The sequence below is a fragment of the Mustela erminea genome, chromosome 8, assembly GCF_009829155.1.
Source record: "Mustela erminea isolate mMusErm1 chromosome 8, mMusErm1.Pri, whole genome shotgun sequence".
Taxonomy (NCBI): domain Eukaryota; kingdom Metazoa; phylum Chordata; class Mammalia; order Carnivora; family Mustelidae; genus Mustela; species Mustela erminea.
Window position 1 is genome coordinate 36,999,048 of NC_045621.1, and position 14,244 is coordinate 37,013,291.

Sequence of the window (14,244 nt, forward strand, 5' to 3'; positions counted from 1 at the left end):
ACTATTCTGCTTGAAAGTTTCATTAGGAAACCCACCAACTCATTAGGCTTATTTTCTGTTTTCTACATCACCACACGTGACTGTATCATCAAACTTTTTCACAATCTCCCATAATAATATCTTTACTGACTTTCCAGCCTTCACCCATAGCCTCCTTAAAGACCTTTAAACTTTTCCTAACAGAAGCTTCAAAACACTTCCATTTTCCACTTGTACATTAATCATCAAGACAATGACACATAGTTTAAATTTTTGGTAGAGGAATACCATGCTCCTGGTATCAAATTCTATTACAAAGATCTATTGCTATATTAAAACCACCCATAAAACCTTGTGTCATTAAGCAACAACCACTTAATAGACTCATGAATTGTGTGGGTCAGGAATGTAGGAAGAGCACAACAAGGATGGTTCTTCACTTCTCATGCCCTTTGGGCCACAGCTGAGAATATTCAATTGGCTTGGAGCGACTTAAACAGCAAGGCAGAGAAATCACTTGGAGACCACTTTAATTGTATGTCTGACACCTACACAGGGGTGAGGTTGAGCCCAGTTGGGACTATATACCAAATACCTGTGCATGATTTCTTTATGGAGCTGGAGCTTCTTACAACTTAGAAGCTAGATTTCAAGAGGAAGCATTGGGAAAGGAGACATTTCAAGAGATCTAGACAGAAGCTCTAAGATTTTTCTGACCGAATCTTCGAGGTCATGCAGTCTTAACTCCCACCACATCTTATTTTCCATTTTAATCTTAGCTCTCATGTATTTTATTGACTTTTTAATTTATTATTATTTTATAAATGGATTCAAAGTAAGGATCTGAGTCCAGCCCTGTTTCAAGGGAAGAGAAATCAGAATCCACCCACTAATGTGAAAGTAGGAAGGCCACGTCACCAAAGAGGTCAGATGGAGATATTATTTGACCATCTTTGGAAATATGTCATAGGCTATTAAATTAAACTACTGAACAGGAGAAAATATGAGAAAAATAAAAGCCATAAGCTATGAAGGAAGAAAAGCTACAATAGAAACTAAAATAATAAAGCCAAGTATTTTTAGAGACTCACATTCCCTATGTCTTGCCACAATTTTTCATCTTTAGTGACGAGAAGACGATAACGTCTGGGGTCACCATAGAATAATATTCAACATTCTATATCCCACAACACTCGGCAAATTTAGCCTTCAGCAAATGATAAAGGAATATACATTGAGCTGAAGTATAACAACCTCTGTTTTCTTTCCTGCTGCTGGAGTGATAAAAGGAGGCTGGTTTGTCCTTCATTCAAATGGTGTGTCACACTTTTTAAGACCCAAGTAAGATCAGGCTGAAGTTGTTGGGAAATAGGAAAATAAAGGTGTTTGATCAGTCGTGGGTCTGGTCAAGATCCTGTGGAATAAAAACAAAACTGTGTGGGGGATTGGGGAAGTGCTGGGGATGATCATCCATCATGACAACACCCAGATCACAAATTATGTAACACATTAACACTTTGGTTTAACATTGCCCAAAGTGGGAGCTCCTGGGTGGTACAGTCAGTTAGGAGTCCTATTCTTGATTTCTCCTCAGGTCATAATCTCAGACTTATTGAGACACCTAGGAAACCGACTTAGTATAAGTCACACCATTTTTATAAAAAGCGGGCATTTCATAACACAGTCATTACTATGCCCGTGTTATTGCAACCTTAACAAAAAAACTGCAAAATACTCCAGACATAACAATTTCAGGAAATGTATCCCTACCCTAAATATCTGCTTAACCTAGCATTTTTGCTTCTGTACTATGCTTGGCAATTTTTAGAAATTGACAACAGAATGTGGTTTATGCCTTTATAAGCCTACGCCTGAGCTCATTTGGGGCTAAGAGATCTTGGAGTCCATGAGCCCCCTTGCAGCCACCACCTTTTTCATAAAGACTCCTCAATTTGGCCTACTGAATGTGGTGTCCATCTGTATAACTCACTGCTCTAGATTTAACCTTATGAGATTTAACCACATCAGTCTTTCTGCTCAGCAGAGTCTGCTTGAGGATTGATTCTCCCTCCTCTTCTCTTTCTCTCCATAACTCCCAAAATAAATAAATAAATCTAAAAACCAAAAAACAAAAAGCATTGCCTAAAGTGTCTTATTGTTTGATGCTTATTTATTTATTTATTTATTTGACAGACAGATCACAAGTAGGCAGAGAGGCAGGCAGAGAGAGAGAGAGAGGAGGAAGCAGGCTCCCTGCTGAGCAGAGAGCCCAATGTGGGGCTCGATCCCAGGATCCTGGAATCATGATCTGAGCCGAAGGCAGAGGCCCTAACCCACTGAGCCACCCAGGTACCCCTTGTTTGATGCTTTTAAACTTTTAAGAACGGATAGCAATTGAATGCAGTAGAGAGGCAAAGGAATTCTAAGATGAGAGAAATTTGTTTGCCTAAATATGACTTTTGTAATTGTAGTACATCTTTAATTACTCAATTGTTCACTCAAGTTTCCCAACTTGGTGTTTCCATTGAACACAAATGATAAAAGCTGGGTTATGCTATAGAGATCAAATGATTTCTCTCAATCTAGAGCCACATTATATCTGAGGAAGAAAGCTTAACCTTTCTTTCAGTCTTCACATTTTGTGCTTAGTAACTGGTTAATGTCTGACTTCAAACTCATGGGACTCACTCTTAGGCCCATGTGGTCAGACCTTCTTATCAGTAACTCTTTTCTTTGCTAGTTATCTTCCAAGATAGTTCTCACTCCATTCTTGATACTGAGAAGCTGATGATGATGATCAGAGGAAAGCACAGGTGAATGAGAACTTGGCCATTGAAATTGGAGATATGTTTTGCCTTTTGTGGATGTTTGTTTCTGTAACAAGAGTCCCAAAGTCCTTGTTGGCCACAATACTCTCTGTTTCTTTTTCCATGGAGCCTTACATCTCTGAGATTACAATTGGATTCTTGTTTGATCCTGATGCCAAAACTGAAATCTTTACAAAAGAGCCATGCAAAGTATGCTAGATAGATAAGTTAGCTGAGTTCAGAAGTTCAAGCAGCACATAAACATGACTATGCCAAAGAAGATGGTTAAAAAAAATAAAGCTATTATCCTCATAAATGTGTACAGTAGATCAAAAGCATTGTTACCAATAAACTAGTTGTAAATAATCTATTCTCCCCCTAATGAAGGAAGGAAATGTTTTGCTTCTAACAGCATCAAAAAATCATCAAAAATTTTATTAAGGAGATGGTTATTACTTCCATCAGTTATTCATCAGTATTTTTAGAATGCATGTGCTCCTGTGTGAACACCAGTGTTCTCTAGAGTAGGTTCACATGGAAAAAGGAAAGAAGAAATTGCTGATCCCTGTAGCTGCTATAAAGGTCACACCACTGGCTGCATGTGATACTAGGTCTGTAAAGCCATGTGGATATAGATATGGGCTGGTGAACAGCATTTTTTTCCAAGTCCCACCATCAACAGCTGGTTTATGAGTGCTGCCCTCCACAATTCCACCTCTATTTTCCCCAAACCAAAAAATATGAATGTTTTAATTACATATATTTTCCCAAAGATAGGCCTTGGGAGAACAAGGGTAGAAGCGGAGGAATCTGCAGGGACCTGATGGAAAATCCAGGAGATAAGGTAGAATCAATAAGCTTTGCTCATGCATTTTATGTACACATCAGAGAAAGAGGAACCGAGGATGACTCCAAAGCTTTTAGTCTTGGCAAATAGCAGGATAGAAGTACCAGCAACGGTGCAAGGAGAGACAAGTATAGGACAGGTGTGAGGGGGACAGAAACCAGGAATTGAGTTGAGGGCATGCTGAGTTCCATAAGCTCATTAACAACCAAGTGTGGGTAGACTGACATCCAGTAAGTTTGGGTCTTATTGTATTTTCTCTTTTCAGAGTTGCCTCAGTGCCCTGAAATCATAGTTCAAAATATCTAACAATACTTAAATTTCTTCAGGAATAAGGAAACAATCTACTTAGGTTGCACTCTTATTGCTAAACAAAAGCACTGGGTAATTCTAAGCGATAGAATTGGTACTTCCAGGAATAATAAGCATGACTTTGAAAGCATGTGCTGTGTGTATTGCACAGCCATCATGTCGAATTCAACAGCTCCTCAAGAAAGTATTAAGATGCAGAAAATAAGGGGTTCCTGGGTGGCTCAGTGGGTTAAAGCCTCTGCCTTCGGCTCAGGTCATGATCCCAGGGTCCTGGGATCGAGCGTTGGACTCTCTGCTCCGCAGGGAGCCTGCTACCCTTCCTCTCTCTCTACCTGCCTACCTCTCTGCCTACTTGTGATCTCTGCCTGTCGAATAAATAAATAAATAAATCTTTAAAAAAAAAAAAGATGCAGAAAATAAGTTACTAATCTTATCCAAAGATACAAAACTATAAAACAAATCTATAAAACAAAACTATAAAACTATAAAACAAATCAAAACAAAACCAACAACCACAATAAAAAACAAAGACACAATGTTGAATGAATTCTCAAGCAATATTTGAACACAAATCTATCCCATGTTGTCCAAAGTCCCCATTCTTATTCAAAGTGGTGCTGAAATGCAATTGGGAGACCCAAGTCCTAGGCCAAAATCATCCATCACCTACTTGAGAGGCCTCAGCCAAAGTGACTTTTTAGGAACTGTAATCTAAACACTCTGCAAGAAATATAAGCACACCTAGTTCATCGGTTTTCTGGAGACTATATACATTAAGACAATCCAAAGTGCATTGAATTTCTTTTAGCACTACACATTTTTAAACCATATTCACTGAATTCATTGACCTAATAAACATTGCCCTTGGCGATGCCAATAGCAAGATGCTTTTCAGACAAAACGTCTGTGTCTGCTACCACAAGAACTTTGTGTTGTAAAGAAAAGAAACTTCAGAATAGCTAGATCCTTTTGCCTGATTGGACAGAAGAGTGCAATTACATATATTATTTATAAAATATATATTATGTGTGTATGTATATATACACACACACATACATAAATACATACACATGCTTAGCAGAAAGAAGAAAACTGGCTGATTGAGGCATAAAATTAAAAATAAAGTAATAATAATTATTTCAAGAAAAATACATTTATTTTCAGAGAAAGAGTTAAACCAATTTTTAAAATGCACAAGGGAAATGTTCGTGCTACTGATGATTTATAAATTAAAGAAAACTGGAAGCCAAGTGTGGTAAAGTTAACATTCTCTCTTCTATTACTTATGGTAGAATACCCAAGAGCACTCTTAAGCCTGGGGAACCAATAATTCAGAAGGAAATTTTTAAAAATACATGAAAATAAGTACAAAAAAAGGTCCTTAGCTTTAAAAAGACTGTCTATGCCAGACAGCTGTTTCAGCTGACAACGGTGCTGATGATGGGCCATGGTGCTGAGCTGGGAACCTGAGCTCTGGCTTTGCCTCCTGGTATGTCCTAAGGAAGTCACTCACTCCTCCAATGACACAATCCTTTCGTCACTAAGGTGAGGCATGGAGACTGACCCTGTGGCTCTTGGTTGATGGTTGGTCGCAGTATATCGCCCCTAGGTTGTATTTGTGAGACTGTAGTATTTGTTTTGCTTTGTTTTTTGTTTTTTGTTTTTTCATCCTGAAGTATGGTTATTTCCCAGCAGTTATATGTAGAAAGATATAATATTATGAGTTATTTTCCAATTATGCCTATTTCAAAGTATAGTTAGGACATGGTCTTGATGCTTGGAATTATGTATGTGTATAAGTAGCTTATACAATCTATTATTTTAATTGAGGAGAGTAAAGGATTGTTCTCAAAAAATGTGTTTTAAAACAGGGAGTTTTTGGACTAGCAGGTAGAGAACAAGGTGACTTCTGTAGGGAAAACACAAACCTTACAGCTTACTACTTTTTTTGCAAGGTCTCCTCAGCCTGGCTTCATGGTCCCATCTACTGCAAATTCTCAGACCAGACACATCCATGTGCAAAAACAAATGCTTACATGTCTTCCAAACACAGACACCAACACTGCCCCGGGGGAGCTGTAACTCTGGGTGGTGGCCCTGGCCTTTGTGCTGCTTCTGGAAGCAGATCTGTCAAGACACAAGGGCCATGTCACAGGAGAAGGAGGGAGAGGGCGACAGCAGGACCACTGGGCCGGCTAATGGTGAAGTCCTGCGTGGTATCACAACAGCCCCTTCTCCAATCTAGATCCCTCCACATTCTCCCTCCACCACTTAAAGCCATTGTTTTCCCTGAACTTCAACCACCATTGGCGTGTGTATCACCTCTCTATATTTTTTATATTCATATTCTTGGCTTTTTTTTTTGGATAGAGTAAAAATTTTTGCCTTCCTCCAATCTATTCTAAAGAATAATCTATTCTAATAATAAATCGATTCTAATAATCTAAACTACTCTAAAGAATAGATTGGAGGAAGGACGTTCTTTCTTGACTGTAATGACTGTAATTGCCAGAATGGTCTTTCTTGACTATAAATCTCATTTTATCACTTTCTCAAAACCTTTTTCATGCCCCCCATAGCTGGGGTAAATTCCAGTTTTACTTAGATGGCAGCAAGTCCTGCCTAACTTTCTGGATGTGACGTCCTGGTGTCAGATGTGAAGCCAAGCAGACTTCAAAGTCCATAGTTACTTGTAATGTGGAACACACTCAACATAGTTTTCTATAAGCAAAGGAGGTTGTGTTCATTTAGCTAGCTATAATTCCTCTGGTGGTGACGGACCCTGTGTAAGTCCCCCACCCCTCCTTTGGTCCCACACCCCTCTCTGACAAGCCAGTGGTAACAATGCAGACTAATCAGAGATTTATATTCCTTTTTTTTTTTGGCTCCCAGAGGGTGCTCATAAATTGTGAAATCACCCGAGGATAAGACACTGAGGAAAAACACAAAAACAAAAACAAAACATCTTATGGATCTGCCCCACATAGATTACCAGCCATATACTGATTACAAACATGATCTATATACTCTTGGACTGTCCTGAAGTAGTGGTATTGAATATCACTTGAAAATGCGTGCTTGCAGCTGGGCCTGAAGTTTGCTTGTCAGGAGACATTCCCATTAGCATGATACTGACTTGCGGTGATTTGATTTGTGCTGTGTGTGAACAGGATTCTTGGTCATGGGAATTGCTTGATAAAGACTTGTTGGCTATTGACTGAGATGAAGTAGATAAAGTGTCTCGTGCAAGAAGAGGTCCTTTCTCAAAACACGCCCCCCCAACCGATGCTATATCTGAAACATCTTAATGAACACCATTTATCACATATATAATACTTAATGGTTGAAAATAAAGACTAGGTGGTATAAAGCTCTTATCCTTCAGAAACGCCAAATGTAGAGTCAAATGTATTATTTCATCTTTGTCTGCCTAGAATCTTTTCGTCTGGGAACCGTCCTTCTCCTGACTCTCATGGTGGGGCTGTCAAATAAATGACCCCAGGAGTAGTCTTTCTTGACACACAGCTAGTTCTGAGACCCAGTCAGTTCTTTCCTAGAACTAGATCCATCGCTCATTTTAACTAGCAGCATGTATAATGGGTCTACCTGAGAATGAAGTCAACCCAGAGAAAACCAAAAGAGAGTAGGACAAAGAGAAAGAGAAATTGTTGCTATTATTTGACCTTTGGTTTCTGGCCTTACCTGAAGCCCACAACCTTCTTTTTTTTAATTTTATTTAAGCTCGTTTTACTTGAGCTTCTATCATGTGCAATCAAAAGTAAATATTAACTAATGAATATGGATTCAATACTAGCTAACAGTGATGGAGAAATAACATTTAATTTGAATCACTCTCATTTCCAGTCTCTATTCTGTTATGATATGAAAAAGGCTTACTATAGAAGAGGCATGGACCGAAGCATTGAAATGTATTGATTAATCCTTAATATATATTATCTGGATACTACTATTACCTGATACATAGAGATTTACTGAACTGCACAATTTCACCCAACTAGGCATTTTCAGAACTGTGATTCTTTCTTGTTCTTCACCATTATGCAAAATTGCCTTCCTGAATGCCATCCAAACACTGACCTCTTTCCAGAAGGTCAGCATTTAGGGTTCACTGGCAAAAATTTTCCAACCATGCTATACCCAGTTTTCACAAATACATCCCTGTAGGAATGTGTGCTCTCCAGAGTTTGTTGTATCCAGGTTGAAGTTCTAACTTTGAACTTTAGAAATTTTATAACTTGAAGCCTTATCTCATTTTCTTTTTCTGAAAAAACATGCCATAAGACCAGCACCTTCCTCAAAGCGTTTTTCTAAATTTCAAATGAGGTAATGTGCATGAAGCATAGTGCATACAGCATCAAACATACAACAAGTGCTCAGCAAATGGCACTATCAGGACTAAGACCACTCATTTTGCCTATAGAGCCCATCCCTCTGGTACCATCTACACCACTAGCTCGTGTTTTAGATACTATTACTAGTTATTCTGGACCAGCATAAAGTTACTCCTTCCAGAAGCTTCCTAGTCCATTTTTTCTCATTTCAGTCAGACATCACAAAAAACTTTAGTCACTGTACTTGCCAGAAGAATGCCCTGGAAGCCTACCCTCACATCTGTCATGTCCATCCGTGACCACTCAGAGCTGTTAAAACAAGGAGTTTGCAGATGGAGAACTCTTCTTGCTGTGCTTTATCTGAGATGCTGTTTCCCTTTTGCCCCTCTGACTTAGAAGCATGCTGGGAGAGGTCACAGAGGCCAAACTCTTTCAAGAAGGGAGAGCTTAATAGGGTTTCCCAATCCTCATTCGGTTGCTAAGACCATTGTAAGGTAGGTCAGACCCAGCCTCATCAGTTCCTTCAAGTGTAGATCATGGAAACTAGATGGGGCCATTTTTCTAAGGGCACATAAAGTTCTAAAGTGCCCTCCTCTGTGTTTTAAGTGCAGGATACTACAGGAAAAATGAAACTAAAGAAAAAATTAGTCAGAATAAAATGAAACAACCACAGCTGGATCTGTAACAGCCTGGTAGATATACAAGGAAGGGACATCAGTCTCTAGCCTTCATCTTCCCAAGCTATAGCTATCCCTGCCACGTTCACAGATCTCTCTCCCACTGCCTCCTACGTGAGTTATTTACGGTTCACAGACTTTGCTCACTTAATTATTCTGTTTAATGCATCTTTGCAAAGGCATTAAAAGAGTGCTTCTGACAGCTCAGGGAGCACCTGCTTCTATAACTGTAATACCTCTGCTGCAGCGTCTGCAAATTTCCTCCCCCCACCCAGTGGCTTCTGGGATTGATGACTCACTTCCCTTGGCCTCAGCCACTTCAATTCCCAGGACCATGCTGTGTGCTGAGTTTCAATAGACATTGGCCCATCATGAAAGTTATTTATTCTTGTTCTGATTCATATTAATGCATCTAGAGTTTGAAGGCTAACTTGCATTAAATCTGTGAAGAAAAACTAGGGGCATCTGGCTGGCACAGTCAGTGGAGCATGCAACTCCATCTCACAAGTTGGAGCCCCACATTAGGTGTACAGATTACTTAAAATATAATGTAAAAATATATACATAATGTAAAAATAAATATAATGTAATATAATAAATATGTAAAAAAAACAAAGAAAGAACTCAGACTGAAAATAAAGAATTTGTGTTTTGAAAAAATATCAATTTTATTATATTAAAATTGTATTATATTATTAAATTAATAGACAACTACATATTGATAGAACACAATTATAAATCAATTATGTAATATAATTAAAATACGAAATAATTATTCTATTATTAAATATTTTATTATATTACATAAAGTAATTTTGCAAGAAATAATTTTAAAAATACATTTAGCAATATTTCTAAAAATAATTTAAATCTTACTGTCTATTAATTTCTGTAATTGATACTAAGATCAGTGACATATTGAAGACTTCTAAAAAATTTTTCTCTTGCAACTCTTAATCTCACAAAACAAACTGAGGGTTGCTGGGGGGAGGGGGGGAAGGAAGAGGGTGGGGGGGGTTATGGACATTGGGGAGGGTATGTGCTATGGTGAGTGCTGTGAAGTGTGTAAACCTGGCGATTCACAGACCTGTACCCCTGGGGCTAATAATACATTATATGTTTATTAAAAAAATTTTTTTTTAATTATAAAATGAAGACAAATTTTTTTTTTTTTTTCTCTTGGGTTGCCTGGATGGCTCAATTGGTTAAGCGACTGACTCCTGACTTCAGCTAAGGTCATGATCTCAGGGTTGTAGGATTAAATCCACATTGGACTCCATGCTGAGCATGGAGTCTGCTTAAGATTCTTTCTCTCCTTCTCTCTCTGCCCTCCCCTAGCTCATGCTCTAAACAAATAAATAAGTTTTTTAAAAATATAAAATAAAAATATTTCTCTGTACCTCCAAATGCTTTTAATGCAGTCCAGCAATGGACCTTGGTGCTATTGACATTGATAATGAATTTTGTTAGTTTATTATGCTGACATAAAGTATTTGTGTATAAAGTAGATGTTGAAAGATTTATGGATGTGAGTTAATGAGCAAACAAGTGAACTAATGGACAGCTAAATGGATAAACAAATCAGTGAAGAGGGTGTCATCCCAATAGTGGCCCACACCACATGCCAGTTGCTGCATTAATGACTTACATGGATATTATCTCACTCATTCCTCACAGGAACCTTATGAATTAGGAAAATGTAATTGGGTCTCAATTTACAAATAAAAGAACAGAGCCCAGTTCATTTAAGTTGCTAGCAAAATGTCACTTAGCCTGAAAATGGACTTTGCCCACGAGATTTATCCAGCTTGAGGAGTCTTATTTTTTTCTACCACTTTAGTGTTTTTCCCAATGTCAAACCAATCCCCCACACCCCACCCCACACTTCCACACCAACAGAGAGTGACTGCATGTCTCTGGAGGCACTGGGAGTATAGCACAAAGCAGCCAGTGTCAGGGTCAATTTCCTTCAAAGTCTTGTATTTTACTTAAAAATCCAAATAAATTTGCCTTGTATTCCAAAGCGTGGATGCATTTTATTACTATCAAGGGAATGTGGTCTTGAAGTTGCTGTTGGTATTTTCCCCCTAGATGTTCTAATAAAAATCAAAGCCCCCCTTAAAAAGAACCACATTTACATAGTGGTCCTACATATCCCACTCACACCAATGAGATGCACTCCTGGTTGCAAAGCATGTGGAGCCCTTGACAGGTACATCTGGATAAGGGTCAAGGAACATGGTAGCATTTCCCAGGGGTAACTGGCCCCTATAGAGTTCCACATTCAGGGTCTCTGTATATCTGAGACACAGCCCCAAAACCCTGAGATCCCCAAAAAGACAAAACAGCACAAAAATAGGAGTTGAAAATGAAATTGGAGATGAGTATAAAGTGTAGGACAAAAGAGAGGTTTTGTTGTTGCTGTTTGTTTGCTTTGCTGGTGGTGAAGGGTGAGTTCAGGGTGAGTGTGGGAGTCACTGTCCTCCTCCCAATGCCTGATGGGTCCTTCCATGTGGAGGGGCTCCATTAATGTAACCGTCCCACCTTTCTCCTTCCCCAGGAGAGGAAAAACTCTTACTGATAATGTCAAGAGAGGAACTGGACATGTATAGTTCTGCTACTTCCCTTCCCTTTGCTCTCTAGAGTTACTGTGCCCAGGAAGCATGGCTCCTGTTCTATCCCACCTGGTATAACTGCTACAGTGATACATCTACTTGTGTAAGGATGCCTATGATGGTCCAGTCTTGCTGAGACTGGTGGATATATTGGTCTAATTCTAGGGTTCAGTTCAACAAAGCTTATTTGTCTCCAGACATATGCTACCTTCTCCAAACTCAGCATCATTAGTCATTAAGATAGCATTTTGCTCTGCTTTGATTTTATTTCCTAGTTGATTCAGAACTCAGATGAAAGAAAGAGGTATTGGTCATTGGGCATCTTTCAAGGCCCAGATCTTTTATGCAGGGGTAGAAACCTTGAGAAAGAAAAAAAATGGAATCTTTCTATCTAAATAGCACAGAGAGATATAGGTGAGCTCAAGGCATATGGCTTTGGTTCCTGAACTTCAGTATGTAATATATGAGCAACATGTTTAGATGTTGCAGTTTGAGAGAGTCATATTAGCCACCTGGGTTTGCAGGATCTTTTACTCCAGAGACCTGGTGAATAGGTTTAGGCTTAGTTGAAAATCTCAGGTGAAATTCTCACCCTGGCAGATCACTGAGGCTGAATGGTGGCTCTATTCAGAGACAAGTAGGTATCTTGATAGAGTTAATGCCATGCACATTAGGCCTAAAAGAAGTACCTTGCAAGTTTTACCTGCTTTAAGAAAATTCAGCAGAGGCTCAGGTGCCAGGGATCAACCCAGATGCTGAGTAGGAAGGTGGCCTTCACAAGGAATAGGCTACTGCCTGACTCAGAAATATATGCAAGCCTTTCTTCTGCTTTTCTTAAGATAGTACAGCTGAGGCAAAGATCCATTATAGGAAAGAGTATCTTTCCATATACAGACCTTTTCAGGCAACAGAAAAGTACATGCCATTTTCAAGAGGCAAGCCTGCCGAAGTCTCCATGATCTATGAAACACTAGTGAGAATCAAGCTTAAACTTTTAGATTGGAGGAATCCAGTGCTGCCATAGTTGCCCCAAATTCTATTCTGCTTTTAGAGTCAAGGAAGAAAACATAACAAGACCAGTCTTGGATTTGTGTGCCTTCTCCACAAGCTGAGGAGTTGGGAAACACTTCAAATCAAAGGAAGTGTGTAAGTAAAAAACAAGGTGTTCATTTCAGCAAACAACATCTGTTTTAGAGAAGGGAGACCACCTTCCCAACCATCAACTTAAATTATTACCATTTCATCTGGATTGCTCTGAAGGAAGTAGAGAAAGAACAAAAAGAAAACAACATTAAAGGCACCTCCCTCTACTGCACAAGAGATGTAGAGACAGAAGAGTAATAGCAAAGCCTGGGGAACATGTGACCACGAGGCTGTGAATTTCAGAAGCACTGAGGATCACTTTGAGTTCAGGAATCAGAAAAGAGCATTCCCCAGATGAAACACATGTGAAATTGAGAGTACTCTTCCCTGAGAGGCAGTTTTTACAGGCCTATTCTACGTCGCAGCAAGAAGACTGAAGATGTCCACCAGCATGTGCTAAATTGCATCTCCCCTCGTATTCATATGTTGAAGTTCTAATCCATGGTATCTCAGAATGGGACCTAACTTAGAGATAGGGCTTTTACAGAGGTAATCAAGGTAAAATGAAGTCATTAGGATGGGTCCTAATCTAGTATAACTGGTGAGTTCACAGAAAGAGGAAATTTAAAGACAGACAGGTATCTTGGAGAACGCCATGTGAACATGAAGAGAGCCATCTACAAGCTGAGGAGAGTGGCCTGGAACATATCCTTCCCTCACAGCCCTGAGGACATTACCAACATTTTGATTTGGGATTCCTAGCCTCCAGACCCTGAAACAATAAGTTTCTGCTGTGCTGGCACCCAGTTTGTGGTACTTTGTTACAATAATCCTGTCAAAGTAATACTCCACTCACAAACATGTATGGACATTGTCCACATTCCATCCAGTCTGAACTTTTCAAAAAGGTAACAGTTTGCCGTGCAGCCCTGTGAGTATGTTTGTGTAAAGAGAGCTCCTGGTAGATATAGTAAGGGCAGACAATACCTAGGTTAACTTCCTGCTAAGGAAGTTCTCTCATTTCAGTTTAAGTTCACAGCTCAAGCTTGGCTGGTCACTAGTTTCGATGGAAAACCATTGTAGAAAAGCTAAAAACCAAGATTGTCTCCTTCTATCCTCATTTTGAATTTCTATTATTATTATTATTATTATTATTATGTACTTTACTTGTAAGGTAATTTAAAATTTTCATAGCAAATTAACAACAGAAAAGGATTTATATTCCAGTTTGAAGCATCTAATGCTGACATTTTAATATTAAAATACACTTAAAATGCAAACTCTTTGGCAGGAGTAATCTACAACCATCCCCAGGGGCAGGGGTTGGTATTGGGAAGGAGACTCACTGATAAGTCTCACTTTTCAGGCCACACAGCACCAGGAACAATCCAACCTCTCTAGATTACTCTGAAGGCACTATTTAAGAAGCCAGAAATGAATTCCATTAAGAAGAGACTGTCTTCAAGTGACTCTGTTACTGAGAGACAATTAGATTAGACATGCTTCTCTGATCCTCTCCATAAAGCAATGGTAACACTCTTCCCAAGAAGCTAAATTGCCTCTGTCACCCTCCTA